A 14,931-nucleotide genomic window follows, 5' to 3' on the forward strand; every position below is an offset into this window, starting at 1 on the left:
TCTCTGCATTTTTCAGCAAATGAGGACATTAAGCTAAATAAATGAACCATAAAGTGGGGAAGGGGAAAAAATCCTTGCACTGCAATATAAATGGATCAATCTAATATTCATTAACAAATGACACTATGTCTTTATTTTCTAACAGCTGTGTGAGCAAGGACAGCAGGGGACTGGGGCTGCCAGATCCTGCCAGCTGGACGGTCCAGCACCCTGTCCTTCAGGAACTTAGGCAATGCTGGGATCAAGGGAGAAGGTACCTGGATGGCCTTTGCCCCAGCCTTTGGCTCCCACAACTTTGCTTCTGAAAGAGTGCATATCCTTCTGACCACGAGGAAACTTCCAAAAGAGGAACTTGAAAGGGATTGGGTCTCTTTGTGTGAATCGTATTGAAGGTTACCATCATCCAGGTTAGTTTTGAAGGGAAGTCCAAGATAGAAAGGTACCTGACAATAAAGGAAAGTTTGCTCATTGAAACATCTCTTGCGAAAAGTCCCCCAGGGGAAATGGAAATCTGGAATTCTAGAAAAAAAAAATTGGAATTGTGCTAGGAATTGTGCTAGGAAGTATCTACTTGCTACCTATACAAGCTTTTAAGCTTGTATAATTACAGCAAAATGGATTTTAATATCATGTATGACTAAAAAGAACAAATAAAAATTATATTGCAAAAAGAAGTTAATGTGAATTTCTTAGGGGAAGCTATAGGGAATTTCTGAAATTATTAGAACAAAAATAAAAGGCTGCTCCTTAGCATTTATGGAATGCAAGTAAATTTATTATTATTTTAAAAAATTCTTTCACTTTATATTTGGAAACTGCTTTACAACAACTTCTTATGCTATCCACCTCAAACCCATGTGAAATAGAAAGGTAAACATTCTTATTGTTTTAGTTATTATTCATATTTACGAACAACATTCTTGCTTTGTTATAATTACAAGTATTTATTTCCATAGAGATGGGAAATAAATTCTTGACTACATCTGCCAAATAAATATCAATTGTCAATAAAATGTAGAGCCTAGGAGAGCCACTTGATCTCTTTAGTCAACACTTCCTGTTTGAAGAAAAAAAAAGTGATATTTGAAATATAAATTCAAAACTTTATCAAACACTGAAGGTTTGTAATTGTGGATGATTAGTTTGGAAACAACAAAACATGTGTATAATTAGTTTCAGGATTTATACCACTCACCAAACGGTATTCTTACAGGTGTAACAATGGAATTGTGGATAATGTGCTAATAATTCTAACTAACATGCAGTGCCTGGAGAGTACTTGCCTAGTGCTCTGTCAGGCACAGCACATGGAGAGGGGTCATGGAGACTGAGTGAAGTGTGGGACCTGGAGGAGCAGAACCTTCCTTCTTCCCATGCTTTCACATCTGAACTGTGCACACACTCTAGCACGCTCAGATGCAGGGGAAATCACCCTCGGTACAGTTTGTTGAGGAATTATTTAAGTTCTGTGTGAGTGAGTTCTTGATTCCACACAGTAAAAAATATCCCTGGCCAATAGTAATGGGAAAGCTCTTATTGAAAAGGTAGTGGGGATTTCATAAATCTCCAGGAAGTCCAGAAAGTCTGCTTCTGTACATGGTCAGAGAGAGTAGGAGACCATCACAAGAACCAGGCAACTTCAAAGGTCAGAACAGTGCCGGTTCAACCACTGAGGGCCCAGGGCTGGTACGTTCACATGGAAATGGCCATAAGCTTGGGTACTCGGGTATCCTGCCTCCTCGTATTTCCTGATGATAGGAGCAGGTCAATAGAGATGCCACACCAGGGTCTTCAGTGCAAGTGGGTGTCTGTGGTGGGAGATGGTGGCTTCTACTGCAGGGTATCACTAAATCCCTATTCCTCCTCTCAATAGTGGGAAGGCCTTGTCTTTCTCACTCTGCATAACAAACATAGGCACAGGTTCAGGTCAAAGCTGGAAGTGTCACTTCTGAGAGTTGAGGAAGCCCTTTGCATGCAAAATAGATGACTTCTCAGAAGGGAATTTGGTCTACAAAGTGTGCCCTCCTGTCAGTTCTGTATTCCTGGTGATGTAAGTCCTCAATTATTTCAAGTGTGTCTTGTTTCAGTCACAATTGCTCAAGCTGTATTTTATGATGTGGATCTGAGGCACTTTTTAATTTTTGTTTTTTTTGTTTTGTTTTGTTTTTTAGTGGTATTCGTGGCATCTCCAGAAGCAGGAGTCTCCTGAGAATTGCCAGTTGGGTTTATTTTCCAATTGAACCAACTTTCAGAGAAGCATTATTGAAATAAAAAAGTATTAAGAGATTTTTTTTTCCCCCATATTATCATTGTGGAAAGTATCGCCATCTAGCCAGGCTGGTGACCTATGCTGGGCTCACAAAAACTGGTGGCACCAATAACTTAAGAAAACAGGGAAGAAAGCACGCAAGCACACAGAAATACCTTTTCAAAATCCAGGATGGCTCTAGACCTTAGGGGTCCATTGGAAAGAGAGAGAGCCACTTGAATTCTTTATTCTTATACAGAGAGGACATACAAAGGGAAGTTCTATGGCAAAGGGTCAGGTTTCAGGGGGTTGAATCTAGCTTCCTGATGTCTTGTGGTCAGTAGATTGATTGACATTTTGGCAAGTTACACTCATCTCAGTCGGAACATAGGCAGAGCAAGAGGAAAGTGCACACAGGTTTTGCATGGCCCAAAGAGCACGCAATACCAGACCAGTCCTCTCACACGCTCAAATGCTCAGAGCTCCCACACACACAGCCCATAGCTGGGCCGCGATGGGTAAGAACATTTGGCATGAGCTGTAAACTCTTCAATGCTTCAGTGTACAACGCGGTGTTGTTTAGCGCAGCTGCACTGTGGCCCAGTCCTCTGGAACATATTCATCTTGTGTACCAATACACCCATTGCAGGGCAGGTCCCGATTTCTCCTCCTCCAACACCAATAACAACACAAATGAGCCTGGAGGACATTCGTTAAGAGAAATCAGCCAGTCACCAAAAGACACATATATGAGGTTTTAAAATACTCACTGCCATAGAAACAAGTGACAGTTACTTTTTAAAAACAAACAAGCAAAAAACTTCCACCAGCAATGACACCTTTTGAGGGAAATTTGACTGATCTAAATTATAAGCCACTGAAAACTCCCCAGTATGGTAAATTGAAAGTGTGGTGTGTGTGTACTGATCCCTGAGTATAGGATTGGAGACAGAGAAAAATGCAGCAAAATGCTCTATGGAGAAGATATGTACATCCATACCATCACAGCAGCGGGGCAAAATGTGCTTTACCTCAGGTGAGATCTTTTGACCAGAGTGCTTCAACTTTGAAAGATGTGTGTGTGTGTGTGTGTGTGTGTGTGCGCGCGCATGCACATGCGCAAGTGCGCACAAATAGCACAAAAATTCAAGACAACCAAGGCATTGAATTTGGGATACTTCCCAAAAGATGAATGATTTAGTTGATCCAGTTAATTATTACAAAATTAATTCTTATAATCTGCACTGAAATTAAGTTAGACATTTTCTGGATGTATCTTTGAATGTTTTCAATGTAATATGTATTATGTTTATCCCTATTTCATATAGAAATGGCATCTTGTATCTTAGAATTTCAATGAGACCTTCAGATGTTCAGGAATAGTCAAGTAAAATTTGAGAAGAAACTAACATTTTGATTAATCTCTCAATAATTTTTATTTATGATATCAAAAGTTAATCACAAAAAAATTGGGCTTACAGATGTTGCTTGGAATTGTGGGTATAAAACTTTATTTGCATTTTGGAACAGTAGTTTTGATGCAGAATAATTCTAGGAATATATTTTAGTAACAAGAAGAAAACATTTAAGTACAATGCTGACTATTTTCTGTTTGAGTATAAATAATATAAATAGTAACAATAGCAATTTATTGTCTTGGAGTTCTCTTTATTGTTCCAACTTCACACAGCTAATTTTTTCCTCTATACAATGCCTATGAATTATTCAGGAAAGATACTCTTATGTTCACTTTATAAATGGGATAACTGAGAACTCAACAAATTCTATAATTTATCTCAGGACGCAGAGCTGGTTAGTGGTAAATCTATCATCAGAAACCTCAAGATTACCGGGGATATTCCTTTCCAATTCTGAGATCCTCCGGGTTGGTTCAGGATTTATCCCCCTCACTGAGAGCTACTACTGCAATTGGACTCTGAGGCTTTCTGTGGGAATTTATCCTGATTATAGATAGCCTCTTGTTAAGAAAGGTTTAATAAAGAATATAATTTTAGCATGTTTCCAGGTATCTCCTACATCCTTGGGGCTAATAGAGTCACACATTTTAAGAGAACCCTAGAGGACAGAAAAGATTTGGCCCTCCTTCTGCCTTGTCTCTTCCTTTAAAGAAACCTAGGGGTGCACTGTGGTGGTACTGTAGGCGTGGGATACATCGGCTGAGAAAAACTAGGGGGGTATTACAATTCCATTTTGAAGGCCTGCTTTTCAGTTTATGTCAATGACCATATATAGGACAGCTACCACTGCTAGTCACCCTCTTAGGCATTTCACACATGAGAATATCCAAACCAAGGCTTTCTGGACTTGTCCCAGTGCAGATGAAAGGTCATCACCATCGTGTTGGCAAGTACTTAGGCTGAGTTTGTAGGGGATAGAGGCAGTGGAGGATGAAGAGCCTGTTTCTCCACACCCTACAGCTGGGCGCTTCGCTCCACATCCAGACCATTCCTGTCCACAGGAGTGGACTACGTGTGGCTGGGTCAGTGCCACCCGCATGCTAATCAGGTGATCGACATCTGCAGGGTAACATGGCTCCTCAGGGACTCTTATGCACACAAAGGTTAGAAACTGTGTTCTAAAAGGTGTTCTTCTAGTTTTGCTCTGGGGATATAGGCCTGAGTAAATTCACAGGAGATTCCGTGAGAAACAGAAGAGTAAATCTACCGACACTGTTGTCCTAGCCATGCATAGTCTGTTCTGATCAATGCAGGGGTGATCTAGGCATCGATGGCTTAAAAGAGCCCCCTGAGCATGTGATAAGCTCTTTGGAAACAACTACTCTGAGCAATACTTCGAGGTGACTGTTTCTCCCCACTTCTCAGATAGGGACCACTGGGCCAGAGGCACACAGCAGGAGTTGCTGAATAAATAATTCAAGTGGAACATCTGAACCTGAGGTGTTGACACCAAACCCACTTCCCCAGTGCTCCTTCTTATCTGAAGAGTTTCCCTGTTAGATAACAGATTACTGATTTCAAATTAGTATTAAGTAAATGTGCTTTCCCAAAGAAATTCAATGAAAACAAGAGAAAATCCATCACTAATTGATGTAGTAGTCATGACCCCTCAAAATAAATGTAAAAATAAAGAGAGAGAGAGAGAGAGAGAGAGAGAGAGAGAGAGAGAGAGAGAGAGAGAAAGAGAGAGAGGAAACTCAAAACATTTTTTTTTCTACAGAAAATATACAGAAATGGATTTTTGATTAGACTTCCAAACAATTGTATTATTCGCCTACATCATTTCTACTTTGGGGATGACTATATTCAAAGATTTTTCCAATTCATTCATGTCCATATATTTCGTGTTAAACTATCTCTTGCCTTTCTCTTTAATTATCTGTATAAATTATCTAAAAATCAATCCCAAAGAACATAATTTATTTCTCCATTTTGACCCCTATCTTTGAAAGATCAATTATATATTTTAAACACATTTTTTTAAAAAAAACTAATCTCTGGAAGTCCAATTTCTCATGCAGGCCAAATTAGAGAGGTTAATTAGGAAGGAAAGTCAGAGCGATGGCCATGATTAGAACGTGGGTATTATTTCAAATGCAAGCACTTTGCAGTCTCAGCAGCAGACACGATTCACTGGTCAGACCAGCCTGCTGCATAGCTGGTGGATGGCTGTTTCCTGGAGGGACTCAAGCAGAGCCCAACGACGGGGCCCATCTCCCCAAGGAATGGACCCCGAATATTTGGCGTCAATAAGATGTGGGTTTCAATCCCATCTCAGTGGGTGCCAGGAGGCCTGACATTGCCTAAACTTGCAGAATATTTGCTCCCCATTTAGTATCTCAGGAAAACTGGATGTGTAAAATTGAGAGGTCAGCAGGATTTAAATTGTCATAAAGAGGTAGGCCTGTGTTTCTCCATCCTCGCTGTCTCCAGGGTTGAAGCTCTGACAAGAAGAGAGCTTGGTGTCGGGAGTTAGCAAGTGCCCCCAGCGGCATGGCTCTGTCTTCTGTGTTCCCGAGCTCCTGTCATGGAAGCCAGGAAGAATTCTGGCCTCTCGTCTGTGACTCTCTGCCTTTAGACCATCTTCAGGGTTTCCTGCTTTCACTCAAGTGCTTCCTTCAGTGTCAGATCAGTATGAGCTACAGCAACTCATGAGCAACTTTTCTAGTGATGGCCGCTGTGAGCTGTGCTGGTCCCTAGAATACACAGTTGACTAAAGGAGAACTGGTCAGCAATGAAGCAGCTTGGTGGTATCATCAAATTTCTCCCAACTGCAGGTCCGGGGGGGGGGGTCCTCTATATTTCAGTCAGCTTTTTTTTTGGCGGGGGGGACTAAAAGAGCTGACCAGAACAACCAGAGAGGAGGAAAAGTCGATCTAAGGACCCACAGTTTAGAGTTCTCAGTCCATTGATAGCTGACTCTATTCCTTGGGGCTCCAGGAGAGGCAGGACATCATGGCACAAGGGTGTGGTGAAGGGAAGCAGCTCACATGATGATCATGAAGCAGAGAGAGAGAGAGAGTGAACTTCCCAGATACAAAATATACACCCCAAGGCACATCCCCAGTGTGCAGCTCCTCCAGCCACAACCTACCCATCTTCAGTTGCCAGCCTGTTAATTCCATCAGGGGATTTATTTACTGATTGGGTTAAGGCTCTCTTAACCCAGTCATTTCTCCTCCAAACCTTCCATTGTCTCACACATGATCTTTTTAGGGACACATCACATCTGAACAATAACCTTCTCTTTCTGTCTCTCTCACCTCTCTCTATGAGAGGGAAGTTGGGGATCCATAAGACCAACACCTCGGGAGGTGATTAGGAGTGTAAAAGGAAACTCAGAAAATAACTTGGGATTCTAAATATCTGTTTCTGATTTTTCCTATTTACTTATTTATTGTGGGAGTTCTCTGAAGGTACATAATATACTGTGTTCCTAAAAAGCTATAATGCTTTTTAATTCAGTGGGTTAAGAATCCCCTGGCAGAGCAGGGCAGAGTGGCACATGCCTGTAATCCCAGTGGCTCAAGAGGCTGAGGCAGGAGGATCACAAGTTCAAAGCCAGCCTCAGTAAAAAGCAAGGCACTGAGCAACTCAGTGAGACCCTGTCTCTAAATAAAATATAAATAAGGGCCAGGGATTTGTCTCAGTGGTTAAGCACCCCTGGGTTCAATCACAGGTACCAAAAAAAAAAAAAAAAAAGATTTCCTTGACAGATAGGCCCAATATCCTCAATATTGCTTTGATAAGAAACAATTTTATTGGAGGACTTCTGACTTTTGAGTCAACGAGTTTTCTTACACAGTGCTCAGGGTCAGTGACATTGAGGGGGCTCTCGAACTAGAGGGTGCATCAGAATCACTTGGATGGTTTCCGATGCTTCACCCCCACAATGTCCAGCTCAGAAGGTCTGGGGGCACTCCAGAATTTCCATGTCTAAAAGTTCCCAGGGGTGACTGACACTGCTAGCGCAGGGATGTCACTTCATACAAAACTATTTCAGTGCTTCAGTGTAGTCTCAGGGAGAGTCAGTTCACCTGGGGCTTTTAGTCCAAGTCCTGGCATTTAACTGCTGTGTCACATTGTCTAAGTTATGAGACTTCTCCATGGCTCAATTCCATAGTCCACACAATGGGAAAAGTTATGGTAGCCCTTTTAATAGATTATTGTGAGGATTAGGCAGATCCATCATTGATGATGCCTGCTACGGAGTATCCACTCAATACATTATTTCAACTGTTAAAGCCACTGTCTAGATGATGTTATAGATGAGCAGGGAGTGTCCTAAGTTCTGTGGTGTGATGATGGCATTTGCTCTGTGTCCATCAACAGCCAGTATCCCTGTGACATAGCTCTCCTTTCCTTAGCTTAACCAACCACACTGATCACCTGAAGCAGTCTTTGGGCTTCTTATGTATGTGGTAGTGGGATAAAGAAATCAAGAATGTATGACAAACTAAAAAATTCAAATCTGCTTCTCTTTTTTTATTGAAACATTTATTTATATTCCAGAGGTGCATATGGATGCCTGCAATTTTTTTTCTCAGTTGATGCTATTTATTTTAATCATTGCTTTGGTACCAGAGCCCTGTTTTTTGTTCTTTTAAGTATCCCTTATTGTGCTTCCCCAAAATAACACAAATACTGAATTGCTCATAAATGTTTAACTTGTTTTCATTTTTTACAGCAAATGTAAAAGTGCAACTAACTGTCTTTACTACCTGGTGTTTTCATCACACGATTAATTCTAATTCATTTTTATGTAAGAATAGAACAAGTTATATTTACTACTTAGGAGTGTTTTCATCATTCACTTAATATATAATCATTCTTTAGTTCAGAAGGCAGGCATAAGAACAGTGTTTTTGCATTTTCCTGAGCTCCATTTATCCTAAACCCTTTTAAACAAAACAAAACCCAAGGCAAAATTTTGCCTGGAAAACTTGAGAAGTTTGATTCGTTCCACCTACTCTCCTCAATTTAATTTGTGCTCCTTATCCTAGATAGTCTAGAATGTAAACTTGATTTTTTTTTTTTTTTAAGATCACTTTGGAAAATCCTCCTAAGCAAGTGAAGTTCAATGGCTTCCTCACAGAAAAAAACCCCGAGGAAAGAATTAGCAGGAATTCCTCCCTGGGTGCGTCTGCTACTTGTTTTTTATGCTTGATTGCTTGTCATCTGGCAGACACCGATGGTTCTCTTACTCCACAGAAGAGCAGAGGAGACCCACTACAAGTTATCACTGCTTGGATGTGGGTTAAACACTTCACTGTTGTCACTCCAACATGTGCCCTCCAAGTGCCACTTGGCTCCCAATTACAAAGGACTTCTCTGGCAAAGCTTTAATTTAAAATAGACACAGGTGACAGCTCTATTATTTTTGCACATTCAGAGGCATCCACAGCTGTTTTTATTTATCTCAACTGTATATGCACACATTTGTTGTAATTATTAGTTTCTGATGCAGTTAGAGATAAATATTTCAAACGCCTACCAAGTCCAAATTAAATTAAGGTAATCACACTTTTCACCCTCGCCCCCTTGGGCCGTGCTTTCCTACAGGAAATTGCCACGACTTAAAAGTTGGAGGCTCATTTCATCCCATCAGAAGTGCTTTTTAAAGTGGTCTAAGGTTCCTGTTCCTCTCCTTCACAATTTTGTGACTGACGTTTTTTTCCCCTCTATATTTAACACACCAAATAAAACTGCTAAGTTTCTTACATACATATAAAATATTTTAAAATTATGTTTAATCGCAGGTAATATTTTTTAAAAAAAGTAAATACAAAAAAAAAGCGTGGCATGACATCAATTGAAATCCTCTTCCAGATTCTGCATGTAGATGTTGGATTGCCATTTAAAGTGCAAAAACCCGGGGCTGGGGATATGGCTCAAGCGGTAGCGCGCTCGCCTGGCATGTGTGTGGCCCGGGTTCCATCCTCAGCACCACATACAAACAAGGATGTGGAGTCCGCCGAGAACTAAAAAATAAATATTAAAAAATTTCTCACTCTCTCTTTAAAAAAAAGATAAATAAATAAATTGCAAAAACCCAATTTGGTTTTGATTTGTTTGTTTCATGTGTGGCTTATTCACTGTATTTCACGTGCTGAAGGACAATGAAGTCATGGCTTTACCGTTGATGACCTAAGAGGAAACAAGGAAGAAATAAAACAGGGTTTCTGAAATTTGGAAGATAGGAAAAAAGATTTTAAAACGAAGGGAGAGATTAAAAAGAGGAAATTGCAAGTATTTTTTTTTAAAAGGACTTAGATTTGCAAGGTACATAGAGGATTATGCCTGAAAGTGTAAGGAAGATATGACATTTTCCTCTAAATTTTATATTGACATTCCTTTGGGGAAAAAAAAAATCACAATTTTTGCTGCAAAAGCGGCCCAAGTTGGTTTCCTTTCAGATGGGAACATAGTGATTTATCATTTTCTTGTCTTTAATTTGAAAGAAGACCTGATATAAAACACTGTAGGAGAGTTGGCTGGTTTATTAGTCAGAATAGTGTCCTTTGCAACCATGGTGACAACATTAACTTTGGCTCTTCTTGAGGTCTTCATAAGTTCATTAATGATGAACAGCCTGAAATGAAAAATTGCATAGCAACTAACCCAACAATCCTTAAGAAAGTCAGGCACCTGCTCAAGAATGCAGGAAGAAGATCTAAGTCAACCAGCACACACTGTAAAAGTCGGAATAGGCAGGTAATAAATGATGAGAATGGCATTTCTCTGCTGCATCAAGACCATAAAAAGAGAAATACTTTAGGTTTAGCAACAGAGAGCTATGTAATGCTGGAATTCTTGTTGTTGATCACCCTGATTATATTTTTTAAAACTCCAGCAGGTTAATTTATCACTTACACTTGGATACTATCAAGATGTATGTCTGCATTGTACACACTGACCACTGGAGAACTCTGATTAAATGGAGGTGCGGGCAGCTATGTCCTCTTTTAGGAAGATAATCAGATTGATATTGTCTGGTTTAGAGGCACACTACTGTTAACTGATTTGACTTTTCCTAACTTCAGTTTTTCTGGTCTTCTATTTGCTGTAAAGGGACTCTTTTTAAAGGGACATTTAACTTTTCTCAATATGACAATGTTTGACTGACATTTATTCTCCTCCAATAAATAACATTAAGCCCCAGTCCCAGCCTGTGCAATAGACCTTTGGAGGAAGATGTGCTTCTGAGTAAGGCTATGATGAGACTCTGATCATTCGCTCACCAAAAAGCCCTGCCACCACCTCATTAGCTAAACAGGCAGTGTTTTACTTCCTTCACTTGTACATTTTGGGTGTGGGACACATGACAGGTGATAATAGAGGTTATTAGCTGCAATCCCTGTTAAAACATTTAAAGACATACTTTAACACATTTTAATAATCATTAAAGGGACCTCTTAAACACCAAATCGTTCAAATGAACGCTTATGAAACTGCGAGAAAGTCGAAACAAGGTATCACTTTCTTATCCAACTTTTTATAAAAGCTATTTAGCAATTTCAAATGTACTTGTAAATTAATTCAAAAATAAATATTTTATGATATGTTAACCTCTGAATAAATCTTTATATTGAGTTTTGTCCCTTTGTGAATACTTAAAAAATTAATATTGTTTTGCACCTGTTAGCCTGTACTGTCTGTATTATTCCCTGGTCAAGATACATTTACTTTGATTCTGGAAGAATGCTAGTTATTTATTCTACCTCTATTTCCATTTCCCACCAAAAGGGCTGTCTTAGCAGACATTTCTTGATCTTGTAGTCAGTCCAATTCCTGAACTAACCTACTGTGTTTTTTCTTTTTTTACTATAGCGAAGTATCTAAGGCTAGGTGCTTTTAAAAGATTTCTTGAGTTCACAGTTCCTGAGATCCAAAGCATGACACTAGCATTGTCTTATCTCTGGGGAAGGCCTCATGGCCGGTGTGCTCACCACAGTGGCTCGAGCACTTGTGAGAGTGCAAGTCACGTGATGAGGCAGGAAGTCAGAGTGTGGGGAGAGGCCTGTCCTTGCTCTTTCATATTAATGCCCTCTTGAGAATCAATATTAATTATTAATTCCTTCCAAGGGCAATGTTACCAAAGACCAAATCATCTTGCCGGAGGCCTACCATGTCTCCCAACATCATCACACTAGGCACCCAGCTTTCAAGTCAAGAACCCTTGGGAGAACACCAAGCCACATCCCAAAACAGCACCTGCCAGGCGGCACCGGTGATCTTTCAAACTCAGCCAGTAACTCCCCGTTGCTTATTAACTCTGAACAGCACCTTGCAGTTCACACTGACATAGGTCACAGTCTACCTGTGCTGCACCACGGGCAGTGGGACTGTCCAGCACATCGTGCTGCCAAAACAGTGTTTGGAAAGCTGTGTTCGACCAGATCCCTCACGGAGGAGAACATGGGATCTGACAGAGAACTATCTCCTTTGAAAGGACAAGGACCTCCACATAGATACAAATAAGATAAGAAAAATAGACACATGTTAAATCATGGAACAGCAAAGGGGATACTTTATGGAAATGAACTCACAAGATAATAATTTGAATTTGACAAGGTGATAATTAAAGTCCCCAGATAGATCTCTTCCACATCTGTATGCCTTTCAGTAAAGTTGGTTAGCATATTAACTACTGCCAGAGAAGGCTAAAAAAATATTCACAGGATGTGAAACTATCAATTAGTCTTCATTTCAAGTCCTATGCTAAGTGTGACAAAACGTGATGCATACAATGTTACACAAGTGGTACTAAGCTCTATTATAGACATTAAAGCCCAGACAAAATCACTAAGTGATAATTTTGTCTGAAATATTCAAGACATTTAAGTAGGAATTGCCACTCTTCACAGTTTGAAAGAAATATTGTGGATCTTCAAAGTTCTTTAGGATTAACAATTTCTTATTTTGAATGACCAGAATAATTCTTAAGTATTATATATTAGGTTGTAGACACCCACACTTTATAAACACATGATTATTATAGCTTTAATTTTATGATTTTTTTTTTCTCCATTTGAAAACTGGAATTCAGTGACCAGAGAAGAGGGCATACAAGAGAGAAGATGTGCCATCGCAAAAAAAAAAGGAAAAGGAAAAGAAATCAGTAAGCATTGTGCCATTCAATTGCAAATAGCAATCCCATGTGTCTTCTTCTTTCCACCTGGGTTTGATTATATATGCATTTTAATTTAGACATTTCAATGAGAAAAAAATTAAATATGATGGTAATATGAAACTGTGAAATTCTGGAAGCCAACTGTTTGGGGTGCCACACACTGTGGATAGTAGATCTCACCCCTGAGAATATCCTTGGACCTGGCCATCTGTACAAAGAGAACTTACGAAGAAATGAATAAAGAACCATGAATAAAGGCTTTCAGAAGTACAATTATCACTGATGTTAGTCATATTTTTATATAAATAACATGAAGATCACACTCCTGGCCTTGAATAACGTTGTCAGTTTTAAGTACGACATAGGAAACTCTAATGGGTAACGAAGGGATCCTTTGGTCCATCCATGGCCGATGGTAATGGTATAAGGCAGAATCTGAAAATGTCCCTCAAAGGCCTATGGGCTTGGTCTCCAGCCCATGGCACCACTGAAAAGTGGTGGAACTTTAAGAGGATGGCCTCATGGAAGGAAGTTTGGTCGTTGGAGGTATGCCTTCCAAGGGCAATCGGAGACCACATCTCCTTCCTTTCTACTTCCCAGATGTCATGTGGTGAACAGCTTCTTCTACTGTGCTCTTCCTGTCACACAGGCCCAAATGCTATAAGGTAGTGACCACGAACTGACAAATCTAAAGCCATGTGTCAAAATAACCTTTCTTCCTTAAAGGTTGATTACCTGAGGTATTTGGTTATGGTAATGGAAAACTGATGAAGACAGCAGATTAATTGTCAAAACTGAATTTTTTTTTCCCTATCAGGAAGGATGACTAGAATAGAAGAGAAAAGATCCATGGTTACAAAAAGGAGACTTATTTGAGAGAAATTCTAACATGAAATTGTGTGGAATTGGGGGAAATGAAATGAGAAAATCTCTACCAGACCATGTAAGAAAACAAATTCTACTTGAAATGTTAAAAAAGGGAGGGTGCAATCAAAAGCAGGAGTATTGAAGATGGCTTAAGGATACATGGACACTTTGATAAGCAAGGGGGAATCATCTTTTGAGTGCCATGCCACATCTGCTCTTGGAGATTAGCAGAATCACTAGTTGGCTTTGACACTGTGTGTGCATTTGTGTGAGGTGCCAGACCACACACAGCTGGTGCTGCCTCTGGAAGGGCAAGACATACAGTGTCTTTCTTTAGATAGATAGGAGAGGCTCCGGAGCTTGCTAGAACTCTGGTGTTGTGGAGGCTCTGTCATATGGAAGGACACACTGCTTATCCCTCTGGAGAATTAATGGAAAACATCCTCTTTGTATTTACATCTTATAATTCATGTTTTATGCTTTTTACTTAAATGTAATTTTGTTTTCTCACTTGATCAGAAACTGTTGATTTCTACCAAATTATCATTATCAGCTGGCCATCTCTTCTGGACAACCGTTCCATTAAGTTTCCCATAGAGAGCCATGAGGTACCTCACCACTGGGCCTCAGCTGTTAGGTACTCTCTCTCTTAGCAGTCCTGAGAGGATTCCATTGGTGCAGCCAAAGGAGACCATCTGTTCTATTATGTGAGTGCGTAGGAGTTTTGAAGGAAGTATGTTTTTGTAGAAAATGGACTTTTTCCCCCTACTTAGGAACTCTTAGTCTTTCCTCATCTCACATTTCACTGTTTCTTGAAGACATCATGTTCTTTCCCCTGAACTATTCTCCAACTCCAGTCTGTGTTATCTTTGTGAATGAATTCACATGTCACTTCTCTCATCACCTTCTCTTCTCAGTACCACCATGTGTCCCTCACACCAGCATTGCCCCTGCACAGTTTGCCTGCCTTTACCCCTGCCAGGTCAATACAGAGCAAAGTCCCCAATACACCTTAACCACATGTGGAGGACACTGTAAGAACAGATCTTGTAAATGTTCCTATGTTTTTGGAGCCAAAAAACTATTGGTTTTCTTAATTTCCAAGAATATCAAATTCTAGGAAAACTGGCTTAGGATTCATTGAAACTGAATGATCTCAGGACTGTTTTTCTGCTTTGGTTGTTTTACTGTGATTGAGGAAAGAA

Source organism: Marmota monax, unplaced genomic scaffold (genome assembly GCF_021218885.2).
Source record: "Marmota monax isolate L192 unplaced genomic scaffold, Marmota_monax_Labrador192_F-V1.1 WCK01_AAM20220418_F8-fsc00026, whole genome shotgun sequence".
Taxonomy (NCBI): Eukaryota; Metazoa; Chordata; class Mammalia; order Rodentia; family Sciuridae; genus Marmota; species Marmota monax.